Genomic DNA, 26,273 nt, shown 5'->3' on the forward strand with positions numbered 1-26,273 from the left:
ACAGATTTTGACAGGTTTTTTTTTTTCTTTTTAAAAACACAGAAATTCTTTCTTGAGGCAGTTGGTAATAACACTCAGATGCTGGATCTGATGTGTAGCATAAGATATTTTTAACTTTTCTATTTACAGAAACACTGAAAGATAGCTTTCCCACTGGACAAAATTCTTTGTCTGTATTCCTCAGGCTTTTCGATAATTGAAAAAACAGACAGTCAACTAACTTTCCAACTTTAGATCAAATGCAAGGAAATCAGTGGTGTTCAATTGGAGAACGAGAGGTCCCTAAATCATATAGTTCTCTGTTTTTGCAGAAAAATAGATGCCTGTATAGAATTATCACCACTCTGGCATATGTGAAGGAAAAAGAAAACAAAGTAAAGCCTATGAAGAGATTTCATAACAAAAAGAAAGGATAAATAATACATACATAATAAGTAGATACATATTTCATTGTAGTTTAATCAGTATAAAATTTTGAAACCAATCAAGTTTTATAAAACATTATACATATGACAATACAGAAAAGAGATGACATAAGGCGATAGAGATGAAAAAAATGTGTGGGCCAAGAGATGTAAAGTAATATAAAGGTTAAGTACAATAAATAAAAATGTTATAAAATTTATTAAAAAGTGGAAATAAAATTTTTACCTGTTGTAGACAAAGTAAAGAATAGGACTGACATGGTAGAAGATCAAAAATTACATAAAAGATTAACTTAAGATGTTGCCTAAAATGCATAGGACGGCAAAAAGAGGTGCAAACAATTAATGGAAAGATGATAAACACAAAAGATAAACAACGATATATGGAAACTTGTTGTTTTCCTAAAGAAGAATCATAACAAATGACCTAAAAGAAAATGCAAAAATATTATGAGAGAAAACACCCAGGATAAACTTACTCTGTAAACTCATATGGCCCATGAGTTGTCAAGTTTAAATGAAAAGGAACTGAATGTAAACACATTCTGATAAAAGTCTGTACATTTAAAAATAAAAAAGAAACTACAAGCATCTAGGATGAAGGAAAAAAAATTAAATACAATGAAAGAAAAAATACCTGGGTTTCAAACTTTTCCAAAACTTATAAAGAAGAGAAAACAACAGAGCAAGATCTATCACAGAATTTCCCAACACTTTTGCAACATGGCCCCAGAGGAGTGAAATGTGGCATGTTTAGTGCTTGGGGCTGTTTGCAGTCAGGTGACTAGTGTGGTAAACCTACTGCCAAGGCGTTTGCTCAGCCACCCTCAGGCTGAGGGAGTTCCCATCCTGTTACCATTCCTAAACCCATTCTTGACATAAGGAATTTTAAGGGAAAAGGGTGTGATGTAAGAGATCTGGACCCAGTCAGGTTTCCATATTCACTGGGAAAAGTAAAGGGAAAGACTAAAAAGCTAGCATTCATATTGTTCTGAAAACAAGCAACTATCAAGCAATTTAAAGTCATATTCAAGTTCAGTGAGGCACAATTAAATAAACATTTTAACAAAGAATTTGTAAACTGTGTTCAGAAAAAAAAGATGGAAAATTGAAAAATTACTATAACAAACTTGTAATGATAAAATAGTTTAAAAATGATAATCAAGGGGCTTCCCTGGTGGCGCAGTGGTTGAGAGTCCACCTGCCGATGCAGGCGACGTGGGTTCGTGCCCCAGTCTGGGAAGATCCCACATGCCGCGGAGCGGCTGGGCCCGTGAGCCATGGCTGCTGAGCCTGCGCGTCCCGAGCCTGTGCTCCGCAACGGGAGAGGCCACAACAGTGAGAGGCCTGCGTACCGAAAAAAAAAAAAAAAAAAAAAAAAAAAGATAATCAAGGTTTAAGTACTGATTCTTAAAAAAAATGAAAGCACGGAAGGGTAGAAGTGGAATAAAAAAGTTTGGTAATTTTCTCATTCTACATGGAAGAGGTCAGGATAGGCCCTTAAAATACTAATATTCATAAATAAAGATATTTGAAATTTAATATTTTAAAAATGCAAGCCTAACAGTTATAAAACAAAAACAGGATGTTTACCTTTAAAATGAAAAGGAAAAAATTAAATAAAGTATAATGTAAAGGAAGCACAATAACTCAAAAGCATGAAACTAGATTAAAGAAGACCAGACATATTAATCATGAAAATACATTTAAACACTTTGAAATTTTCTATTAATAGGCAAATCTCAGACTGTGTGCAAATATCAAAACACAGATGTCATTGGCAGCGTAATTTTGCTATTAAAAAGCTCAAAATCTATTCAGAAGAGAGATAAAATTTTAAACACACCATATAAATCAAATACATATGTATATTTAAAAATAAGAAAAACTGGAAAAGAAAAAGAATTAACATATGAATTCAGATGCTAGGAAAACAATAAAATAAAACTAAAGAAAATAGAATGAAAGAATTAATAAAATTAAAGACAGGAATTAATGAAGCATTGCTGAATTTTTTTTATTCCGTCTTCATTGTGTATCAGAGCTTAGAGGACAAACATGGGTCAACCGTCGCTAGCCACTCATGTGCTCTCCTCCTCTTTGTGAACCACCTCTGTAGGAGATCCTAAATTTAGCTCAAGAGATCAGGATCAAAAAGGGAAAAGAAAAATGCCACGGCCTCATCGGCACTCCCGCTATCTCCCTATCCTTTGAAAGCAACAAGTGACGTCACCCAGCACTCACCTGCGCATGACAGTTTCCAGCCAGGGCCACTCACCTGCGCATGACAGTTGCGATCAAGAGCCTGAAGGCCCTGCTGGGGGAAACCGCTTGTTCTGCCAAAGCTTTTTTTCTTTCCCGCATGAAAGGCCAACTGGCTCCTAGGTACAGATGTGGAATTACAGCACGTGTCGAGGACTAAGCACAAGCCTTTCTAACAATGCTTTCTAACAATGTTACAGAGCCGTTCCTTGCTTCACTGCACTTTTTTTTCAGACATTCAAAAGTGGTTCTAGAACTCCAGAAATGTGAGTCTCTCTATCCAGTCCTGAGCGCTCACACACCACCCGGGAGCCTCCTGCCTCAGACAAGGGCCTGGACGAACCTGTCTCTCCCTCGAAGTCTTGAGACTGGGCACCTTCAGAAGGTTGCAGGTGTGTGCGGAGTTTGTAGTGGAGCTGGTGGGAGGAAAGCCCGGGGGTGTTGACCTCCATCAAGGTCAAGTTATCCAGCTCGGCGCGTGTCACTCGTTGTCTCACTAAGCTGTCGGCAGACGCCCGGAGCTTGGCTAGCGAGTGGCCAGATCTCATCTGCTTTCGGGATGTTGTCCGAAACCTTATTTAGTAGGAGTTTGGTAAGTTCCCCTGGAGTAAGGGCTAGGTCTGGGGGGAACTTTTCTTCCTTTCCTTCATGATCCTTCATCTTCTCCAACTTTTCTGTGTCCGTCCACTCGGGAAGAAGCAGCCGACCCTTCTTGGGTTTGGGTTGATCGCCCGCTACAGAGGCACCTGCACTGAGGAGACAGGGCAGAAAGGCCCCAGGTCGCCCCCAATGAGGTAGATCTTGTCCAGGCTGAAGTTCGGGATAATGGGGACCAGCTCCTTCTTAGCCACAAATTCCAAGTCCTTGGCGGCACCAGTGGTAGGCCTGGGACTCGCCCTCAGCTCCCAGGAAAATGCGCGGAGGTGGCTGCTTTCCTGCCACTTTCCCGCCACGGTGCAGGACCCGCCCCCTGAACTATTTTTAGAGTTATTTTATGCCTAAAACTGAAAGCTGATGCTTTTTAAAAAATCAGTAAAATAGAGTTAACCTTGGCAAGTCTGATTTAGTGAAATATGGAATACATCTATTTAAAATTAGAGTTGTTTTAGTTATCAATATTGAAGTGATTAAAACATTAAAAATAATGGGTAAATTGCGTGGCAACAAATGGAAAAATCCAGAAAAGTGGATATTTTTCTAGAAACTATATGCAGGAAGTTGAAAAGATCATGTGTACATGAACAATAAAAAGAATAGGAGAAGATAATTCAATTATTTTTTTTTTAAATAACGGGGGTAAAATTTCTTCATTAAAGAATTGCAAATCCCAAAAGCCTTAAAAACTGACTGGCAAATTTGATCTAATAAAAATTTAAGACTTCTACTAAAATATCTCAAAAATAAAGAACAGGAGAAAATGTTGGCCACACATCAATAGACAATGGATAAATATGCATAAATATAAAGAGCAAGTATGGATCTAAAGGAAAAAGATAAACAGTTAAATAGGAAAATGAATATGAACAGGCAATTCATTATATTTTTATTAATTAATTGATTTATTTATTTTTGGCTGTGTTGGGTCTTTGTTGCTGCTTGCAGGCTTTCTCTAGTTGCGGCGAGCGGGGGCTACTCTTTGTTGCGGGGCGCAAGCTTCTCCTTGCGGTGGCTTCTCTTGTTGCAGAGCACAGGCTCTAGGCACGCGGGCTTCAGTAGTTGTGGCACGTGGGCTCAGTAGTTGTGGCTCACGGGCTCTGGAGTGCAGGCTCAGTAGTTGTGGTGCACGGGCTTAGTTGCCCCGTGGCATGTGGGATCTTCCTGGACTAGGGCTCGAACCTGTGTGCCCTGCATTGGCAGGCGGATTCTTAACCACTGCACCACCAAGGAAGTCCCAATTTATTGTTGAAGATACTCAAATGGTTGATAAACATATGAAAGTTATTACACTTCTAAATGCAAATTAAAATAATAAAGACACTTTTCTTCCATAAGGTTGACAAATTTGAAGTAATTGATAAGAACTGTTTTTGGCCAGAATGTGAGCAAACACTGTTGATGGGAAATAAATTGCTGAAGTCTTTGATAATGGACAGAAATTTTATGTAAAGACATCATTGGATTGGTATTTGCCTGTGTATGTGAGTGTGTGTGTGTGTATACACATATGCATATGTATATATAATTATATACATAGGTCTCATATATAACATTTTCATATATAACATATGAAAACATATACCTATGTATATATATTTTGTATTTATATGAATTTGTGGAGAGTAGAATAGAAGGATTCACCCTGTGATTTCCTCTGAGAAAAGGAACAGGGGCTGGTGTAGTGGTAAATGAGGCTTTCACGTTATGCTTCATGTACTAGGTGTTTGCCTCATTTGCTTTGTTGTGTGTTTTTTTTTTTTGCGGTACGCGGGCCTCTCACTGTTGTGGCCTCTCCCATTGCGGAGCACAGGCTCCAGACGCTCAGGCTCAGCGGCCATGGCTCACGGGCCCAGCTGCTCCGCGGCATGTGGGATCTTCCCGGACCGGGGCACGAACCTGTGTCCCCTGCATCGGCAGGCGGACTCTCAACCAGTTCACCACCAGGAAAGCCCTTGTTGTGTTTTTTAACAAAGAGAAATATAATTTATTACTTATTTAAGTAAAAATATAACTTCTTGCAAAAGAAGGAGTGGAGGTAATTTGTATTCTAAGGGCACAGAGAAATCATTTCAAGGATACCCCAGTGGATATTTTGGTTATGAAGTAGATAGCTGTGGAATATTCTATTCATTAAATTGGTTAGCAGAATAAAAATTCTAGGACTGTCTCACGATGATTTGGAAGAGCCTAAAGCTGTGGTGCATTTTCCCAAGTCATTAAAACTCTTTGTACATTTAATTTAAAATTACTACCTAACATTAGGTAATATTTCTCTGTCATTCAATTTTAAGTTTCTTACAATTTGCCTTTTAAAAACCTCCAGCCGTGAAGGGTCATTTTTGTGTGCACGTTTGTTGCCATGTCTATTTATTTTTCAGATTGAAACACTATAGCCTGTAAGCTCCCGCACCCCACGTTTCAAAGCCGTGTATTTTCTTAGGCTATTAGGAAGATGTTCTTGTGGAGAGCTCCTTGGACTGAGAATTTCCTTTCTGTTTTTATGTGAAATACTCAAGGAAAGGCCTTTCTGTAGTTGCTTTTCTGTCTTTTATAGATATGTGTAGATCAGAAATATTTTCTGTCTTCAACTGCATTCTTCAACACTGAGTCATGTAGGCCTGTCAGATTCAGCCTTGTAATTTTGCCTTTATACTACTTTTCACGACTAGCATTCTTTGGGCGCCTCTATGCTCTCTCTGAAGCTTCACTCTCTTTTTTACACTCAGTGTTCCTGACCCACTCACCTTAGCATGTATTTCCACTAGTGTTCCTTGAGAGTAAAGTTTTTCACTTCTGAAAATGAGTATTTGCTCTGAATGTCTCCGGAACCTACACCGACACAGCTGTGTTTGATCTTCTCACATTCAGAAGCTGTTTGCTCTCTGTGAAACTTGTATCCTGTGAGGACATTTAGGCTGTTCCCAGATCCTTTAGTCCCTGCCTCCATAGGGTTATCTCATTTTGGTTGTGATTATTTTGGAGTAAGATTTGGTTCCCATGGCTTGTGGTATAAGTGGGTATGCCCCTTTCACTCCTCAGTGCTCCAACCACGTAGTTGTTATGCTGTTCAGGGCACACAGCTCTTGGTGTTTGGGCCACACTCATGCCTGTCCTAAGTTCACGGGGATTCCTTGTTCCTAGTTTTGTAGAGGATATTGTCCATAGTTTTGTTTGTTTTGTCTTCTTTAACACTCCTGATTTATTATTTAGGAGGGTTTTGGGCGATATTTAAAAAGCTATACTGCTGGCATCATCACACTGCACAGTTGCTGGTTTATTTGATATCAGGAGGCTTCAACTTTTGTTTATGTAGTGAAATCTATCAGTATTTTCATCACCAGCTTATTTAGAAATGTGAAAATAAGGGTGTTTTGATATTTTAATTTTAGCTCATGTCTTAGCTTTTTTGGAATGTAGCATTGATTGTTGATTTTCTTTCTCCCACTACTTAAAAGGCCATGTGAGGGCGGTGATACTGTCTTATTCATCTCTGTGTTCACATCACCTGGCACCTACAAACAAATGCTTGTTGGAAAAAAATGAATAAAATTTTTATAATTCATTATTATTACTATAATTCAATAAAGTTTTCATTCTTGGTCCACCTATGTAAACTTCTAGTACTTACCTCTTCATACCTCTAAATTTCTACCCTCCCCTTTTCTGCTTTCTTTTTTCTCCTTAGCAGGTGTATTACTATCATGTTATATCTTTTTTTTTTTTTCATTTGCATCCTTAAAATCTTTTATTGTTTTCCTGCTGCTTATAGGATAAGGTCAGATCCCCCTTGCATGGCAACTCAGTCCTCCCTGATCTGGCCTGGCCTGTGCCTGCGCCTGCCTCTGTCCCATCCCACGTTCCCTGACCCTCCATCCAGTCACGGTGCTCGCATCGTCTGGAAAGCAACGCATTCTTTCTGTATGTTCCTGCTTTAAATTGTTACTTTATCTCCTGTTTACCTCCATTGTCTTCCTGGAGAAATAGCATAAATACCCCTCCCCTTCATACTCCTAAGTGAGTATTGCCCTTTCAGGTCAGAGAATATTGTCATCTTTTTTTTTTTTTGAGATTAAGTTTTTATTTTATTTTATTTTTAATTAAAAAAATTTTTTTAACATCTCTATTAGAGTATAATTGCTTTACAATGGTGTGTCAGTTTCTACTTTATAACAAAGTGAATCAGTTATACATATACATATGTCCCCATATCTCTTCCCTCTTGCGTCTCCCTCCCTCCCACCCTCCCTATCCCACCCCTCTAAGTGGTCACAAAGCACTGAGCTGATGTTGCTGTGCTATGCGTCTGCTTCCCACTAGCTATCTATTTTATGTTTGGTAGTGTATATATGTCCATATCATGTTGTATCTTACTTATCTTGTTTATTTTGTCTCTCCATCCTCACCGCTGACAGGAATGTGAGCTTCCTGAAGACAGGAATTTTACCTGTTTTCTTCACTGCTATATCCCTAACATCTAGAGAAGTATCTGGCAAAGAATAGATATTCAATAAATAATTCTTGGGGTGATTTTCTTCCTTAAGAATGAACTTTCATAATCCTCATTCTTACACGTGTGAGGTGTTATCAGTTGAAATCATGGAATTTCTAGCTTTTCAGAAACGTCGCTGAAATTAATGAAAAAAACAAAAAGTGAGGTCATATATTTTTATAAGCATATCTAATTAAAAGAAAATAACTCATTAATTATAAAAATTTTGTATCATTTGCAAAATGTTAAATTATTTTAACAGAAATGCTCTAAGTTTAAAAATGAAGATGTTAATTTTTCCTTACAGTACCACTTGGTTTACTGTCTGCTTTGGGAAAATGGCTGACCATAACAGTTTTCTTTTTTTTTTTGTACTCAAGTGCTTAATTAAATGTTTCATTGGGTGAACATATCATAAGCATGTTAAAAGATTCCCATGTTATGATAAAATACATCTTATTTGGTTTCAGCAAGCAATGCACATCTATTGCCTGTTTTTCCTTCTGTCGTGTACAACTGTACGTGCAAGTTCCTTGAGGCTGGTATTGTGTTGTAATAGCTTTTCTGTCCATGGCAGCTGGCTTAGAAACAGTTTATAGTATGTGCTTATTAAAAGTTTATGAAAGAAATTAATCTCCATTATAAGTCCTTGATATTACCCATGTTTTAAATGGATTGAAGTCAGTGATTTAGCCAATCTCTTTATCTGAGCTAAAATGAAATGTTGCAAAGTTACACTAATGATGGTGGCCATGAAAATACAACTGTCAGATCTCCAGCTGGTGGAGCATAATTGACTGATAGCACTAGCAGCTGCCCCTCTGGCCCCCACATCATGTTTGCCTTGAGACCATTCTTCCTGGTGGGCTGCTCCCAGCCAATGACTGACATAGTGGGGGTACTAAGGCAGCCCTTTCCTATGAGATATAGAACTCCTTTTATGGATTGACTTGAGGAGTCCCCATCAACCTTGCTGAAACTTGAAACTGTGCTGCAGTTGGAAACTCCTTCTACCCAATCATCTTCCCTTGTCTTCCTTTTCACAGGTGTCAGACCTGCATCTTGCTCCCCCTCAGTAAATCTTTTGCACATATAACCCCGTCTTGTCAGCACATCTGAATTCATACAGAATGCTCACTAGCAGTTTCTTTTCTCTTCCTAGATAGGTCACACGAATGTACAACACAGTGCACATTTGATACACAAACTGATATTTAACTTAGATCCATTGTTATCTGGTTTACAGCTCATACCAAATAATCATAGAGGCATAACAGTGTAGAAAGATAACATCTGTGTCTAAATCATCCCAGACACCAGTATACTATCTTTGATGGAAAAATTGGTACAAAAACAGGAAATGTCAATCCACCCATCTAGTCAAATACTATTGCTGTGGTTCAATGATAAGAGATTTCTCAGGCTACTTGAAGGTGACATTGAAAGGGCTTAAGCTTTAGAATAAGAAAGGTGAATTCGTAGGAAGTTATGTACATGGCAGAAATCCTGAGGCTTCATGGAGTGACCAGTAAATTAATTAATTAATTAATCAAAATGTATTTTTCCAAATATCATCTTATGAAACCATGTGACCTAGTCTGAAGTATAATGACCCCATTTCATAGACCTTCTTATAAATTCTTAATTAAATGAGATTAACCACAACTAAGACCTACGGTAGGATTTCTTTTATATAGATTGTGACTTTTCTGATATGTCAAATAGGAAAAAGAATCTCTGAATTCATACTAAATATTCTTTTCTTTCACATTTATTTCACTTGGCATTATTTATATAAGAAGGAAACAAACACATAATATTTTAGAAACCCTGTAAAACAAATAAGCAAAATAACTCCTTTGGATCCTTTTATTTTATAAATTCAACCTTTGAAAGTATAAAAATAAGCCACAGTGAATATGAATTTCCTTATAATTTTCTCCTTTTTTGAACCTCAGTCTCAAATGGCTTCTCATTTTGGAGTGGGGGTGAACATTGAATGTGTTGAAGCTAATTATAAATGCTCGGAGAGATTTATCAACCTATGGAGCGACCGTATCCTTAGGGTGCAATTGTGTGGTAGGCCTGTGTGGTTTGAAATCTATCTTCAGTGATTTGGATACGGCCCCACCTCGGCACTGGGACACATCACCTGCCCACCGTAGGGAGTGACCAGAGTTGCATTGCCAGGTAGTGCCAGGCCCAGGTGCATCCTCCTGCTCTAGGGGTAGTGTTGAGAGGCAGTTCCATTTCAGTAAATAATTGAAGCAAATGGTTAATTAAAGGAGAAAATCTGGTTTACTTTACCACTCACAGTGGACTTCTCTACACCCAGGTTTCATCTGCTTAGCTTGCAGAAATGAGACAAGTCACTCTTTGTAGAGGAAGCGCCTACAGAATGTGGGAGTGGGTGGGATATTGACATGTAAGAGAGAAAAAGGAGGTGTGACAGAGTGTTTTGTTAAGCCTGGAGCATTTGACAGGCTCAGAGGCTATGGCAATCAATAAGCTCTCCTCCCACAATCAGTAGACAGCCGTCTTCTTTCTCCTCCGCCAGATACTTATAACCTTCTTAATCAAATTGGAATTTATTGGTCATACATTCTCTTGTCTAGTCTCATTCAATAACAGGTCTTTATGTGCTAGTTGTTCCAAGTTCCATCCAGTTTCCCATTGCTTTCCAATATATGTTGTCCCCCCTATGCACTTCTGTTTGATTACAGCTGTTTCTGCTCTGATTGTAATTTTTCTGCTGATGAAATTAACCTTTTACTCCAAACAGTGTGTCCTAGTGACAACGCATCAGCTCTCTTTATTTCTTCACCACTTGTTTTTATATTTTTTCTTCCTACCTTGTGAAGCTGACAAGAATTTCTATTTATAAATGAAACCTACTTGGTTGCATGACTTGAACTACTGTCAAGTTCTGACTGTAACTTGGACATCATGCATGAGGGAAATGTATGTTATATTTTGTACAAATCTGAGTTGTGCTGCAATGCAATGGTAGAGAATGAGAACTAATTGGGGAGAGGTTAGGATAGTGAAGCAAAGCTATGAAATGCTACTGTTGCTGATGAAAACAGGTATTTAATTCGTTTATTAAAATGATGCTCTTCTTTTAAAACAGGTAATAGAAATGGAATCGCCTCTAGCAACCTCCTTTTCCTCTCACTCCTTTAACATTTAAACATCCTGTGCTTCTGTAATGGATGACAAAGCCTGTTACTTGGCACAAAACAGGAAAGGCAGGACTTCAAATTAGGAATAGGTGTATTTTCTCCTAAAAACCTGCCTCTTCAACATTTTAGAAATATGCCTACTCATTCTTCATGGTGCTCATATCTGGCATTGATCTTTAAAACACAAATCCTCTTGCTAGAGTTTTCTTAAAGGAAAGTAGAAAGAATGACACATGAGCTAATGCCCTAGATTGCTTTTCTATGTAACAGGAACCAGCATGCTGTTTTGAGTTTTGGCTGCAGTATGGTAACGTCTTCTTGCTTTCAATTATTCAAACCCATTTATGTTTTTCATGCCAGGTTGGATAGGTTTGTATTTTTATTTTTCCCATTCTGAATGAGGCTCTTCGGATGAACTGTATCATCCCTAGGCTATTGCATGGGAAGGTAGCTTCTAACACCTTTTAAAGAGTTCATCTACTTCAAAGCAAGGAGTCTCTTCTTGTTGCTTACTAGATAACCCTACCCTTTTTGCCTCTTGACTTGCAGCAACCCGTGCTAGGGGCTCTCACTCAATGATGCCCTAGTCAGTAGATTTTCTTTTAGAAAGAAGAGGATTACCTACAGCAAGCTCCTTTTCAAAGAAGTAATTTCATGGGTCACAATCTATTAGCTGACAAAGTATAAACAAAAAAAAAAGAAAAAGAAAAAAAAATCAAGAATTGATTAGTTGATTTAGACCCCAGCAGGCTATACTGCTGTTCTATGTGTATTCCCAGAGCCAGCCAGAACCTCTGCTAGCCCACATTTGTTATTTATTTATTTTCACCCCGAAGCACTAGCACTGATTGCAACAATTGAGTGACTTGGATGGCAAGGTGAACTGTGAAATAACAAAGTCTCTGTCTAGCTGGTCATGTGGATAATACCGAATACCGCCAGCCAGCTCCTGCCTGTGGCTATGTCAGCTGAGCTATCCAGAAACATTTTTTTCTCTCATTGATTTTTTAAAAAAATTTCTATAAAACCAGGATTGGGACCCAGCAGGCTTGGAATGATGCCAGCATCCCGTGGAGTCAGAAGAAAAGCCTGAGAATAGGAAGTATATCGACACAATTTATTGGACAGAGTGCAATAGAGGTGACAGAACAAGCTACTAAGGTGTTTGCTCTGTGAAGGCTTTTTAGGACAAGAGATTTGGGACAATGAACTACAAATGGAACTGGTGGTCAGGGTCAAAAGAAGTCTCTTTCAGCTCCTTTTGATAGAACAACTACTTTTGATTGCTGGGTAGAATAAAATCTTTGCATTCTCTGTTAATTTTTTTATACTGTTAATTGCTAAAACCTATTCAAAATAGCAGAATTTCCAGCTGTTGTCTTTGAATGAAATGACCTTAGGAAACAGAATTAATTGTCGTGTTCTTCCTTTGCATCCATGATAGTTCCACATAAAAGTTAAAGACTTCAGAATATGTTCTCTTCTTTGCAAAATACCTTAAAATATGCCTTACAAATAGTATAACATGTAATACCTAAGCTACTCAGGCTGCCTTATAAAGGGTTTTGTAAATAAACATATGTCATGTTATATTAAATAGATGTAGCTAAAAGTCTTGCACTGTCTCCTGATCCAACTCCATGCTGCCTACCCACACAGCAATGTGTAAATTTAAGAATCTATACTGACTTCCTTGGAAAAGCTCCCATAAGGACATTTGGCCAGATCTTTCCTGGTGAGCAAACCTTCTTCTGTGTGTACATTGGGAACTTTGAGAAAAGCACAGATATAAAACAAATATTGGGGAGTGTTTAGTTAAGAAAACAGTGATCATAGAAACGCAGCACATGTTAACAAAGTACAAGTCTTGGAAACAACATCTAGTTTTTACCTTTTTTTTTTTTTTTAACAATTTTTGTAAATTTATTTATTTTTGGCTGCGTTGGGTCTTCGTTTCTGTGTGAGGGCTTTCTCTAGCTGTGGCAAGCAGGGGCCACTCTTCATTGCGGTGCGCGGGCCTCTCATCGTCGCGGCCTCTCTTGTTGCGGAGCACAGGCTCCAGACGCGCAGGCTCAGCAGTTGTGGCTCACGGGCCCAGTTGCTCCGCGGCATGTGGGATCCTCCCAGACCAGGGCTCGAACCCGTATCCCCTGCATTGGCAGGCAGATTCTCAACCACTGCGCCACCAGGGAAGCCCTAGTTTTTACCTTTTTATTATAGATAATGGGGCAGATAAATTACATCCTAGTTGGGCAGAGTATATGATCCAAAGTGTCAAGATAGCCTTTTGAGCAAAAAGAATGTACAAATATTAAGAAAAGTCTAGCTGGTTGAATGATCATAGCCTAAGAGTAGTGATTAATGGATTAATAAACCAGAGGGGACCTATAAAGCTATTTAATTCAGAACTGTTTTGTTCTAACCCAGTTAGATATTTTTAGCGATAAGTTCAATGCTTATCAAATTTTCAGGTGATTTATAGTTACATGCTAGATAAAATTAGTATGTTTAGAAAGATTTCTATAAGGAAAAGTTTGATTGAAATTAATAAAATTAAATTAACAGAGATGGTGTAAAGTTTTCTACATTTAGGAAAAAAAATAATTGCATGAGGTCAGGATTCAGGAGGCCTTCCATGGCAGGTACAGTATTTGTGAAAAAGTCCTTTAGGTTTTATCTACATAGAAGATTCATATAAACTATCAGTGTGATGTGTCTGCCAGAAAGGCCAGTGCAATCACAGAAGTGGTAGAAGGGCTGAAGGGACATAGGTATCCATATAAGCTCAACTGCACACATGTAGAATTCCGTTGTCACAGTCAAAGGGACACAGATGAGTTAGAAATTATTCCAAGGCATGCAGAGTGAGTTATAAGAAATTTAAAAGTCTTTCACTATTTCTTTACTCATTTAACACTAATAATGTTCCCTAGTACCTACTATCGCCAACCTCAATGTCCAGTATCCTTTTGTAATCACTGCTTTAATTGTCATCACAACCCCTTGACATGTAGTTCTTATATTCATTATCATTTCACAGATGAGGAAGCTGAGACTTAGAGTGGTTAAATGATTTTCTCAAAGTCACTGAAATACTATGTGGTAAAGCTGGAAATTTATCTGACTCCGGTGTCCCTTGCTATTAACCACTGTGCTATGTAACAAAAAGAACGCTACTCCCTTCCATGGTTACTTCAGAGTATAATGCAGGGCTGTACATTCAAGGTGCAATATACTCTGGTCCCAACCCACCTTTCCAGATGACTCCTTGCTATATCCTTCAATCCATCCAGTGCTCCAGCCCAGCTAAATGAATGTTCTGCTTTGTCTCAGCCCCTGTCCTTTGATCTTGCTGTTTGCTCAACCTGGAATAGCATCTTGCCTTGGCACTCCTGTTTAACTCCAACTTAAATGTGACTTTCTTTATGAGGCCTCCTGACTCCTTAAAATAAATGAAACAATCCCTCCTCTAAACCTCCACAGTTTTTAAATACATACCTTTTGCAACTAATAATACTTTTCTTCTAATACTCCTTTTTGTACATCCTCTAACTCTAATAAATAGTAAGCGGATTGACAACAATGGCTATGCCTTTGCCTTGTTTCTCAAAGGCATCAGCTTAGGCTTGTGGCTTACACCTATTAGTGGTTCAATAAGTATTTATTGAATGAAAGAGTAACATGGATGTTTGTGGTGGGTGGCCTGGGGAGAGAATACTCTCAAGACTATCACGAAGGATTCTGTTAGGTGAGATACCTGTTGAAATACAGGTTGCTGTCTATTAAGTTGATCTGAAATCTGAGAAATGTTGGGGGTGGGACGTTATTTAGTGCTTGTATTCCAATGGAATTGTCTTTCAATAGAATAAAAATTCGTCTCATTTTGTCTATCATAACTGGGCCTATTTGGAAGCAGTTTGAGTCAGACTGGGGAAATCTAGAATTGGGAGTTTAGGTTATCTTGAACTGGGAGTTTAGGTGTCAATTTTGGGGATTGTCCTTATCTTAGAAAGCATTAAGTGGACTTCCCTGGTGGCGCAGTGGTTAAGAATCCGCCTGCCAATGCAGGGGACACGGGTTCGAGCCCTGGTCCGGTAAGATCCCACATGACGCGGAGCAACTAAGCCCCTGCGCCACAGCTACTATGTCTGCGCTCTATAGACCGCGAGCCACAGCTACTGAAGCCCACGTGCCTAGAGCCCGTGCTCCACAACGAAGAGCAGCCCCCGCTCACTGCAACTAGAGAAAGCCCGCACGCAGCAACAAAGACCCAACACAGCCAAAAATAAGATAAATAAAATAAATAAATTTATTTAAAAAAAAACGAAAGCATAAGTTGGCAGACGTGGTGGGGCTGGAGGAAGTGACAGATTTCCAAGTACAAGCATGATGAGATATGAGCACAGACGCCAAATCTCAAACATGGCTACTAAACCAAATGGAAAAGATGCCTCTTGCACATGACAAATCAAGCTGGCAGAAGAGTCCAAGATTTACGGTATCCAACCAGGCAAGGATTTTCATATATTTACTTTACAACGTAGGGTAAGACCATAGGTTTTGAGTGTCCGGGTTTAATTCCCAGTTCTGCGACTTCCTAAGCGTGTGACCTTGAACAACCTACATAATTTCTCTGAGGTTTATTTTCCTCACTTGTAAAATGAAAGAATAGGAGTTTGTACTGACTTCATAGGACTAAACACATTAATGTACGTAAGTTGCTTAGCACAGTACCTTGCGCATAGTAAGGGCTGCGTAACTTTTAGCTATTATACTATTATTTATCTATATGTGTTTTGAGTGGCATAGTTTTGGTAATAAGGCATTAATGATACGTCCAGGTTAAAAATATCTGCAGTCACTTTTCTGAGGGTATTGTGGCTTGGTTGTTACTAGCATCGTGACCTCAAACAAGTCAACAAAACACTATGGCACAGTTCTTTTCACCTATAAAATGAACATATTAACTTTCATGTGTACCCTTAGTATTTTTAAGAATCAAAAAATATGATGCTTGGGACTTGTTTTTTAATCTTAAACAATGCTACAGAAATGGAAAATGTTTAATCATTCAACAGATAGCTACTGAGCCCCTTGTATGGATTCAGACTGCAGAAGAGATAAAGGGAAAGCATCTGAGGACCCTAGGGGGGCTTGTCGGGTGCTGGGGGGACAGCTTCCCTGCGGTCTCCCAAGGCTGTCTGTGGTAGCATGACCCCGATTTGGCCTTCCACCTTCTGTATATTGTCAGCTCGTACATAGGGAATCCATTTCTCTAGCCAAAGGTGCACATTATCAAAGCTCCTGAGACTGAATTATGAAATCAGAATGCCAACTTATTACTCCACAATAAGAAAATACAACTGCCACGCAGCCTGGAATCAGCACTCACGCATGCCTGTCACATTTTATCCTCATCAGCTGAACTGCAGAGGAAGCCAAGCTATAGCTAGAAGGGTTTGGGGTGTAAATCTGGAACTTGAATCACGGGAAGTAGAAGCTTTGAAGGTTGACCTAATGCAGTGAATCTTCACAAATGTGTCAGCCCCGCAAAGGGGCTACAACACCTGAAAACGCTCAGCTAAGGTTGCCTCTTCCTGGGTGTGGTTTTGAATTAGTGCTAACAATGCTCACCTCAGTGATTCCTTGTTTTTGCTGACATGGCTGACTAGTCTTTTCCTCTGAAGGATGCTTAACAAGTGAGCTAATAGAAAATAAAAAGAAACTATCTGTTGTTAACATCTCCTTTCCCACTTACACCTCAGGAAAGAGAGGCCAGCGTTGTAGAACCAAAGGTAAATTATCCTTATGCTACTTCTTCTCCCCCAGGGGAAAGTTCACATTGAGGAGAGATAAGGGAGAGCCAGGCTAAAGGGAAAAAAAGTGAGGTGAGGGACTTCCCTGGCGGTCCAGTGGTTAAGAATCCATGCTTCCTCTGCAGGGGGCATGGGTTCGATCCCTGGTCCGGGAACTAAGATCCCGCATGCTGCTTGGTGTGGCCAAAACCAAACCAAACCAAACAAACAAAGAGGAGTGAGGAAGGATGAGGGATTGGGTGGAGGAGTTCTGAGAGGCCTCTACCCTGGACCCTGGGTGGACAATCAGGGTTGCATGTTGGGTACCTGGGATGGGGTCCTATGCAGCCTCCTAAGAGGATAAAGAGGCAGTGTGACACAGGGATGCCTATGGCCTGAACATTAACCGCGGAGACCTTGAGACTGACGGTGAAAGATTTCTGTGGCCAGGCTTAGCATGGGAACAGAAGGCTGCTCCACAAGCTCAGATGGTATCAACAGTGTCCTAAGTAGACTGGAGAGCAGGGCGTACCTAAATGTTTTGGTCTATCTAAAACCCCTGGGGAAATTCCCTGGCATTCCAGTGGTTAGAACCCCATGCTTTCACTGTGGAGGGCCCAGGTTCAATCCCTGGTCTGGGAACTAAGATCCCACAAGCTGCGCAGTGCGGCCAAAAAAGTAAAACCCCATGGGACTCTCTCATGATCTTAGGGAACTGGAGAGCTCCATTTCCCCACAACAAATTATTAATAACTAATTTTCAGTCAACCAGATATGTGCATGTACGAGAAGGCTCAGAGTTGATTGGTCTGATTTTGAACTAAAAAGATATATTCATTTCGATCTTTTGTTGATTTTAAATCTCAGTCTAAGAGGGCAGCCTTTATTTTATTTCCCAATTCTTCGGAGAAACCTTCTTGTAGAATACATGTACTGAAAACACAGAGGGAAAATCCCCAGCCCTGCCATCCAGGAAAGCACTGTCTTCTGGGGATGACATACAAATAGATATGTCATTGGGTCATGAGGATACGACTGTTAAATGTCATTGCAAAAATTATGTGTAGGGTACATAGAAGTTCCTATTCCAGAGCTGGGTGGCAAAAAGGGGGCAAGTCATCAAAGGGCCCCCCCCCAAGAAGAAGATGCCCTAACCCTTGTTTTAGGCAGAGAGCAGGTCATGAGTATGTTCCTGGAGGAGGCCACATTTGACCTTTTTCAAAGAAAGAAGTGGAAATGACTTACTCGGAGAAGGAATTTGCATGTAGAAATTCCACTGGGTTTGAGGCAGTGCAAACATTTTGGAAGCGTCTAATTTCAATGAATCAAATCTCTGCAAATATGTATGAAAATGACATTTCCTCAGTGAGTTGTTTATTATAGTGATTTTATTTTTCTTTGGCGGGGTTCGTCCATATTCTCTTATCCAGGCAACCCGCTGACCAAAGGTAGATAATCATGAGATGACTGGCCTGGATTATGCATGTTGTTTCTGATTAGGAAGCTGTCCATAGTCACTTGATCTCTTTGAAGCCTTGAACCTAAAATATTGTTTCCTTAGCAAAGCACTGAAGATCTGAGCCAATCAAAGCACTTTCAGGATATAATTTACTTACCTGTTAGAATGTAGTGAAATAATTCTTTGTAATCATTATTTATTGATCCATGGCTTTATCTCCCTTTATTGTTCTATCTGTTGGAAGAACATGTAAAAATATAAAACAGTGAAGTGATGCAGAACCTGAAAATTAACTTTGAATCTTCTGGGTTCTGTTTGGAAACATTTTCCCTTCTTTTGTAATGTCTTTTGAGTTGATGATGATTTTATTTCTTCAGTACTACTTATTTGCTCACTTATTCAAATTGTATATTGCTGAAAAACCAAAGGTTTAAGAAAAAGTTTGATGGGTAAGCATTAAAAATTGCAGAAGTTAGTGAAGATGAAATGATCCACTTAAAAATGGTCAGGGGAGGGATGTAATTACAGAGGAGCTGATGAGATGGCAAAGATGCAGTATTTGATGAGATCTTATGGCTGTTTAGTTTGCTCTCAGATGATCAGATATTTAAAAACTTTGTATTTGAAAGCTAGTAAGAAGAGCACAGGATGAAGATAGAAGTGTGGCATATACCCGTGATATACTCAGACTATTAGAAGGTCCAGACAGAGCTAGAAAATACTTTAGAAAAGTGCGAAGAAAATATAAAAGATGCACTTAAGGTCTGTTTGGAACAAGAAAAAATGCTCAACTTATATTTTTGTCTTCTTGGTCAAGAAGACCATGGTTTTATGTCTCTGAGTGCATCAAAGCTAGTTCCTTTGCCAGGACAGCTCCTGCACTGAGCATCTTACCTAAAACACAGCCTATGTTCTCCCTCATTCCTTCTTGTTCTCCTCTTATTGGTATTAAGTTAAATTAATGAAAATGTACCTCAGAGACAGACTGAATTCAGGGCAATTAGAGATTTCAAGTCTGAGGATTCTTTGCAATTAACATATCAGGTATGATACACAGAAGTAGCTATGGTAGGGCATGGGGAGCAGTGTGGGCCAGAGACGTGAGGGGGAAAGTACACGATGAGGGGGGTCACGTCCTCAGGCATCCTTGGCCAAGGGTTTCTCCAGTTCTCCAGGGAGGAAGGAGTGTTTACACAACCATTTGTGAATAAATGAGTGGTTTTTTTTTTTTTTTTAGTACTTTTACATGCAATTCATTTCTATGAACAGTAGACTTGTCCACTTAAAGTTAAGTCAATAGAAATGGTGTCTCCCTCAAGGTAGTCTATGGCATTTGTCTTAGAGTGGTCTATGGTAAAATAAATTTGGGGAATCTTGGATTATATGAGGTTATATAAATTTGTGCGTGAGAGTGCATGTCTAAGGGATTTCAATATATTAATAAGAGCATTTTCCAAATGTATTTTTCATAAAGACCCTGCCAATTATTTCTTGTGATTAGAATTCAGTGGAGTTCACTTTGGGAAATATAGGTAAAGGTACAACATTTGAATTAAAATTTCTCATAAATTGTTAACATCTTAATGTAGTACATGTAATAAAGGAAAACTCAAAGTATACAAAATATTATTTAATTCTTAACAAATTACATATATTTTGTAGGAAAAAAATGTAAAATGCTATTTCTTGGAGCTATTGACTGTGAAATAACTTGGCTTCACTTTCAACCAGAAGTAGGAGAGAGCTGTTTATTGCATTTAGAAAAGTGTTTGAAGAAAATATGATTCCTTTTATTATATAGAAAGGGGTAAATTGCACAAAGAAACAAGTTTTCTTTTTTGATTTGAATATCGCATTTTATTTATGCTAAGTCATTCCAGTGGCTGGTGTCTATTACAGATGAAGTACCACAGTGCCTTTCGGGCCTGGAGAATTCTGAGAAAAACCATCTGTAACACTCTTCCCACTGTGATGTTTTACAGAAATAGTGAGAGAGACTCAGGGAGACAAATATATGCACAATATGCAAACAAACAGCTATACACACATACAAGCCTACACTTATTTTGAAACACACATATTTTAAACATAAATAGTGTATTGTATAGAATGGGGACATTAAATTTCATTTAACTCCCTCCCCAACCTTTTTTTCTGAATTTATAAAATCCCAGTTAAAGAGCTCTCTCAGGCAACATTGTGCATTGTGGGAAGGACTTGAATGGGGCTGACTTCACTGATTTCTTGGTCTGTTTCGACTTCAGGAATGAATAGTCACCATATATACCCCCTTCACAGAGTTAAGCCTGAAATAGGTGTTTATCCGTGTCTGGACTTGCAATCCTTAGATGGACTCAGTCTGATTTCATATATTACTTACAGGGCTTCCCTGGTGGCGCAGTGGTTGAGCGTCCGCCTGCTGATGCAGGGGACGCGGGTTCATGCCCCGGTCCGGGAAGATCCCACATGCCGCGGAGCGGCTGGGCCTGTGAGCCATGGCCACTGAGCCTGTGCGTCCAGAGCCTGTGCTCCGCAATGGGAGAGGCCACAACAGTGAGAGGACCGCGTACCGCAAAACAAAAACAAAAACAAATATTACTTACAATTTCATGTGTTATTAACAATAATGGAACAGTAAAGTACCTGATGTGTTATGATTTGATGTAGATTTCATCCTTTTCTCTTATTGGTAGTACTCTCTTAGGATCCTAAACAAACCTTTCTCTTTAACTTTTAGAAAAAACTTTGTTATTTGTTGAGCATTGATCACTGGTCCTGGCTCTCACGGAAAAAACGCCAACATTGCCCTGGTTTGTGGAGTGTTTTCTGGAAGCACCTTTGATAACGTCAGAAATGAGGTCATACTGTTCTGGGAAGAAAGTGTTTTGCATGAACTTACATTTCTTCTTCCATAATGGCAGAAAACAAGTCCTTGTCCAAGGTAAGACTTTGTAAAACTAAAAATTTTATAATAGTTGAATATGTTTTTAAAAAGCAGAAATTTTGAGAGTCTCATTAAGGTAGTTTCAGCTTTGTTTCAAATCAATTGCTAAAGTAATTGGTGATGCCCTTTCAAAAAGAGAAACAAAGTATGCACTGTTTAACATGATTCATCACTTTCCAGAGAAGGCAAAGGCAAAGTATAGTTGTTTTTTGTTTTTTTTTGAGTGTCTCATAATTGTAATTTACACATACGAATCCCACAGGCATATGTCACCAACAGATGGTATTTATTAAAAATCCACATGCATTCCTGGATGGTTTAAGTGTCCTTCTGCTTGAAGGCAAAGAAATGGATTAGATGACCTGTCAAGGTCATTCTACTTAACTTTCAAGAGTATGATCTGGAACTGTCCCACTGCTTAAAATGGGTTTATTTTAAATATATGTCCAGGTTGAGTGTGTTTGCTGCAAGTGACACTATATACAACTTGAATCAGACTAATAGAAAAAGCACAATGTATTGACTCGCATATAAAAGGGTGTGGTTGGTGTTGGCATTAGTGACAACTGAATTCAGAGACTGGAATATGTAAAGTCGGCTTTTCCTCTTTCTTCTCTGCTTCTCTCGGTGGAGCGCCCATTCTCTCATCAGCAGATAGACTTGGCGGGGAATATGGGTTCAGTAACGGATGCCTCAGTCACCAAAGAGAAAATACGTCTTTGCAGCTAGCTCTGATTAGGAATCTTGGGCAAGATTTTATTTGTCCCAGAGCAATCCATATAGCCAGATGTTGAAGTTTGAAGATTGGCTTTCCTGGGTCATGGGTCTTTCACTGCCCATGATCTTATTCATACCAGGATTAAGAAAGACAAAAGGAGATTTCTAGGATCTTGAGACTGCCCCACCCAGCCTCCAAGCCAATGACTTCACCATAACAAATGGTCCAGAGACAGTTTTAGGAAGATTGTAACTAAAACTGAATATTCACTTTTTCCTAAGAGTTTATCAGGATCAATATCTTCATGCTGTACGTATTCTTGATCTCAGTCTTCACCAGAAGTCCAGACCCCTCAAGACATATGTGGTTACCTTTATACACCTCCATTTGGCTCTAGAGATCCTGTAATCTGATATAATCTACACACTGCCCTAGTTACCATCCTTCTTCCTCTCTCCTCTCTCCATACCCCCACTGCCTATACACTCACCGTGCTTTCTGGAACTCAGGTTATTTTATCAGTAAAATTGTGTGTCATCTTTAACCTCTCTAAATACTGCTTTTCCCTTCTGGTTTTATTGAAACCTAACTTTCACTTGAGGATGTTGGATTCCTCTACAGCCTTACAGCCTGTTTAAAAATTTTTTTTTCTCTCTTTCTCACACCGCATATAACACAATGCCTAGAGATGGTGTAATGTCCTTTTTTCTTTTATCACCATTCAAGTTCAGTTAGCCCTTCATTGCCCTAAAACCTGAGCTGTTTGAATTGCAGTGCCCCTCCTTGTTGCAGTATTTACCAAGTGCCTGGTAACTCTGCCTTATTTATTAGCAGTTTAAACATGATTCTTACCTTTTTGTCACCACCACCCTCCTACCTTTCTTCTGGTGACTTTAACATCAGTTAGATAACCCAGTCCACAGTCTGGCTTTTCACATCCATGAGCTGCTCACTTCCAATGATCATTTCCTCAAAACCAACTCAAGTATCCAACCCCTTGGAGGCACTCCACAGATTTTCATTTTGATAGGTGCACCCGATTCTCTCTTATAAGCAACCCACTGTAACCTCAGCATTTCCTGTTTTTCTAGCTTACTAAGTCTAGTATCACCTGCTTCTGTAATTATTTAGCCCGTAAAGATTTTCCAATCATTTGACTCTATTATCCTATCATATTTTTTTGTCATTGGTATCCTTCACATCCTCAGTATCTCTCCTTAGGTTAGATTCTACAATTCATATGAAATTTACTTCCTTCCCTATAAGATCAATTCCAGTATTCCTCTCTCCCACCACTGTACTCACAAGCAAAACCTCAACCTCGTTAAGCTCATCTCTCTGCCTACTCTATGCTTGTTCTTGAGAAGCTAAATGTTGCTGAAGAACAACACGCAAATATGCTAATTTGTTTCACCTAAATTTATGACAATATATCTCAAGTAAGTTTCAGGGGTTCCTGGCAATCTTATCATACTTTCCTGTCGATTTGCTGTACCACCATTAAAAAGAATGATGTCATTATTTTTTCTTCTCAAAGTCCCTTTACTCATCCTCAACTATTTATTTCATTTTGTTTTTCGTGGAGAGAGAAAATTAAAAAGAATTACCTTATCTTGCCTCCATCAAATCAAGTAACCAACTTGCATCTGCACTGCCATCTTCTGCATTGCAGCTGCACGTACCATCTTGTCTTCTGCTTGTAACGGATGCTCTGTTGCACTGCTCAGATCTACCTCTCAGGATTAAGGTACTTCTTTCTCCTGTCTGGAGTAAAAACTCACCTCTCTCTTGCCCAAAGCAAGAGAGGTGGCACCTGGAGTGCTCTGAGGAGACAGAATCTAAAATGAGATTTTGGAACTGAATTGCCACCAGCCAGTTGCAACGAGGACCAGTGAAGACCCCATCACTGGTGGTAGGAAGAGCATGGGAAGCTCTTGGCACATTGCAGTGGCGCAACTGTTAACAATTTTCATTCATGATGAGCTGGAATGGGATGGAAGAAAATGCATCAGTGGGGCAATATCTCAGGTGCTTTATAAGGTTGGAAGAGGTAGTAATTATAAGGATTATAGAGTTTGATTGTTGTTGCTGGGAGTCATTGATGCATTCAATAAAAAAAAATTAATGGCTAAGTGTGGAAGCAAGGGGACCTTCTGAGAAGCATATGAAGAAACTCTAATCTCCTACAGCCAGAGGGTAAAAGAGCTGAGGACCAGGACCAGGACCTAATCATAAGAGCAACAGAACTCACAAGAAAGTTGATTTCTCAGTCCCGGCAAGTCTTATGCCAAAGTCACGGCCCTTGTTAGAACAACTGGAACCCTGATACTTTGGACAGAGACATCTGGACTGATGTACTGGAAAACATTACAACTCAAGATTTTCATGAACCATCTGTACTTGTAGTAGTGCTTCATGTCTCCTGTTCCCACTTGCTTGAAGATGATGAAAACATCTGCTTTGCAAAATGGGACATGTCCCCATCCCCACCTTCAGGATATGACCCTTCCCGTCTCCTTCAGGCCACCAGAACAGTAACAAGAGTGAAGTCACAGAATGAACTGGTCAGAGAGATGAAATGCTGAGCCTGTAAGGGGAGGAAAGGTGCTATTCTAATAAACAGCTGAAGGACCTAGCCAAAATACACTGTCAGGAATCTGAAGATATCTCTAGGACTGGATTATGAGAGTACTAGAGCAAAAGGACCATTAAAGAAAGTTGGATAAAGAAGAGTTTGTTGATAGGAAGCACTGTCTAACACTGGAATATTTAATTACCTGGCAAGGGCCCTGGAGCTAACATGATGCTGCTTTGGCTCTTGAAATCTTGAAGAAAGCAATGGCCCATTCTAAGTGTGATAAAAATGCCAGAACTCTTGCAGAAAATGGTAGAAGAAGGCTCAAAAAACTCAAATAAGTGAGGCTGAGAATCTCTCCAGATGGCCGTGTTTAAAGGGAGAGGACACTGTCAGCCAGCATCGCCAGGAATGCATTAGTCCAAGGGGCACTTGCATCACTGAGAAGGTAGGTAGTAGCCGTCTTCTACAAGCCAGGACTGAGAGTAGGGGATGGTCTTACAGAATTGAGCTCACTGATAGCAAAAGGAGTCATCAGATTCTCAAAATAACAGAGGCCTAGTGACAGCACGTAACCATCAGAGGCAGCGTTTCCCTGGAGATAGATTTGGGGATGAAAAATTTAGGGTAAAGTTTTATTTCTTTGCTAATTGTCTATCCACCACTGTGTTATAAGATACTTGGGGGCAGGGAATTGCCTGCCTTCTTCACTTGTATATCTTCAAGTACAGAAAATACTGCTGGACTCATAAAAGGCTTCCAACAAATATTTGGAAAATGAGGTTATTCTAAAAGAGTGGGAATGCGGGGGGGCAGATATAGGAGCCCTGAGGCTGGAGTCCTTGTGAGATTTTTTTTTAAATTAATTAATTAATTCATTTTTGGCTGCGTTGCGTCTTTGTTGCTGCGCGCGGGCTTTCTCTAGTTGCAGCGAGTGAGGGCTACTTTTTGTTGCCATGTGCGGACTTCTCTTTGTGGTGGCTTCTCTTGTTGTAGAGCACAGGCTCTGGGCGCGTGGGCTTCAGTAGTTGTGGCACACGGACTCAGTAGTTGTGGCTTACGGGCTGTAGAGCGCAGGCTCAGTAGTTGTTGCGCACGGACTTAGTTGCTCCACGGCATGTGGGATCTTCCCAGACTAAGGCTCGAACCCGTGTCCCCTGCATTGGCATGCAGATTTTTAACCACTGCGCCACCAGGGTAGTCCTCCTTGTGAGACTGTTGGCAACTCAGATTTGTAATTTCCATGATATGTTTTGAACAGTTTAAAAAGTGACTGTGGACCTTTAAAAATTAAAAGTAGATTTTAAAATTATAACCCTTAATAAAGTCATCTGTTTCAATGTTGAAGTGTAAAAACATTTACCTAAGTTTTATGTAAGCTTTTTATTGAGAGGTATAGTTCCTGAACAGACAGCCAGAAGTAAATCTTTCCCTGCGCTGTAAGTACAGCCATTGTGAGAAGGGAAGAAGGTGGTCATGATCATTTTTGTTCCAGTTAAGAAAATGAAGCCTTGAAAATTAGGGAAGAAAGTGTTGAGTTAGCTGGATGCATTTCCTGGTGAGAAAGTGTAGGGAAATTTAAACCAGTATTTTGCAAACTATGTTACTGAGAACATGAATTTTGTGAGTGGCTAATGCATGTTCTATGTTCAAAAGTGTTTATAGCTGTATCTAAGATCAAGAAACACTGCCGTAGTATTTTGTGTGTTATGTACAAGATGAAAGCACACATATTAACTATTTGACTTTCAAAAAAGATTATAACAT

General features: G+C 39.5%; 1 pseudogene; it reads right to left on the reverse strand.

Annotated features, from left to right (window-relative positions):
• Positions 1-2,917: 2,917 nt before the first annotated feature.
• Positions 2,918-26,273, reverse strand: part of LOC101315598 (DNA replication complex GINS protein PSF2 pseudogene) — a 63,575-nt pseudogene continuing 40,219 nt past the window's right edge.

The sequence above is a fragment of the Tursiops truncatus genome, chromosome 13 (genome assembly GCF_011762595.2).
Source record: "Tursiops truncatus isolate mTurTru1 chromosome 13, mTurTru1.mat.Y, whole genome shotgun sequence".
NCBI classification, from domain to species: Eukaryota; Metazoa; Chordata; class Mammalia; order Artiodactyla; family Delphinidae; genus Tursiops; species Tursiops truncatus.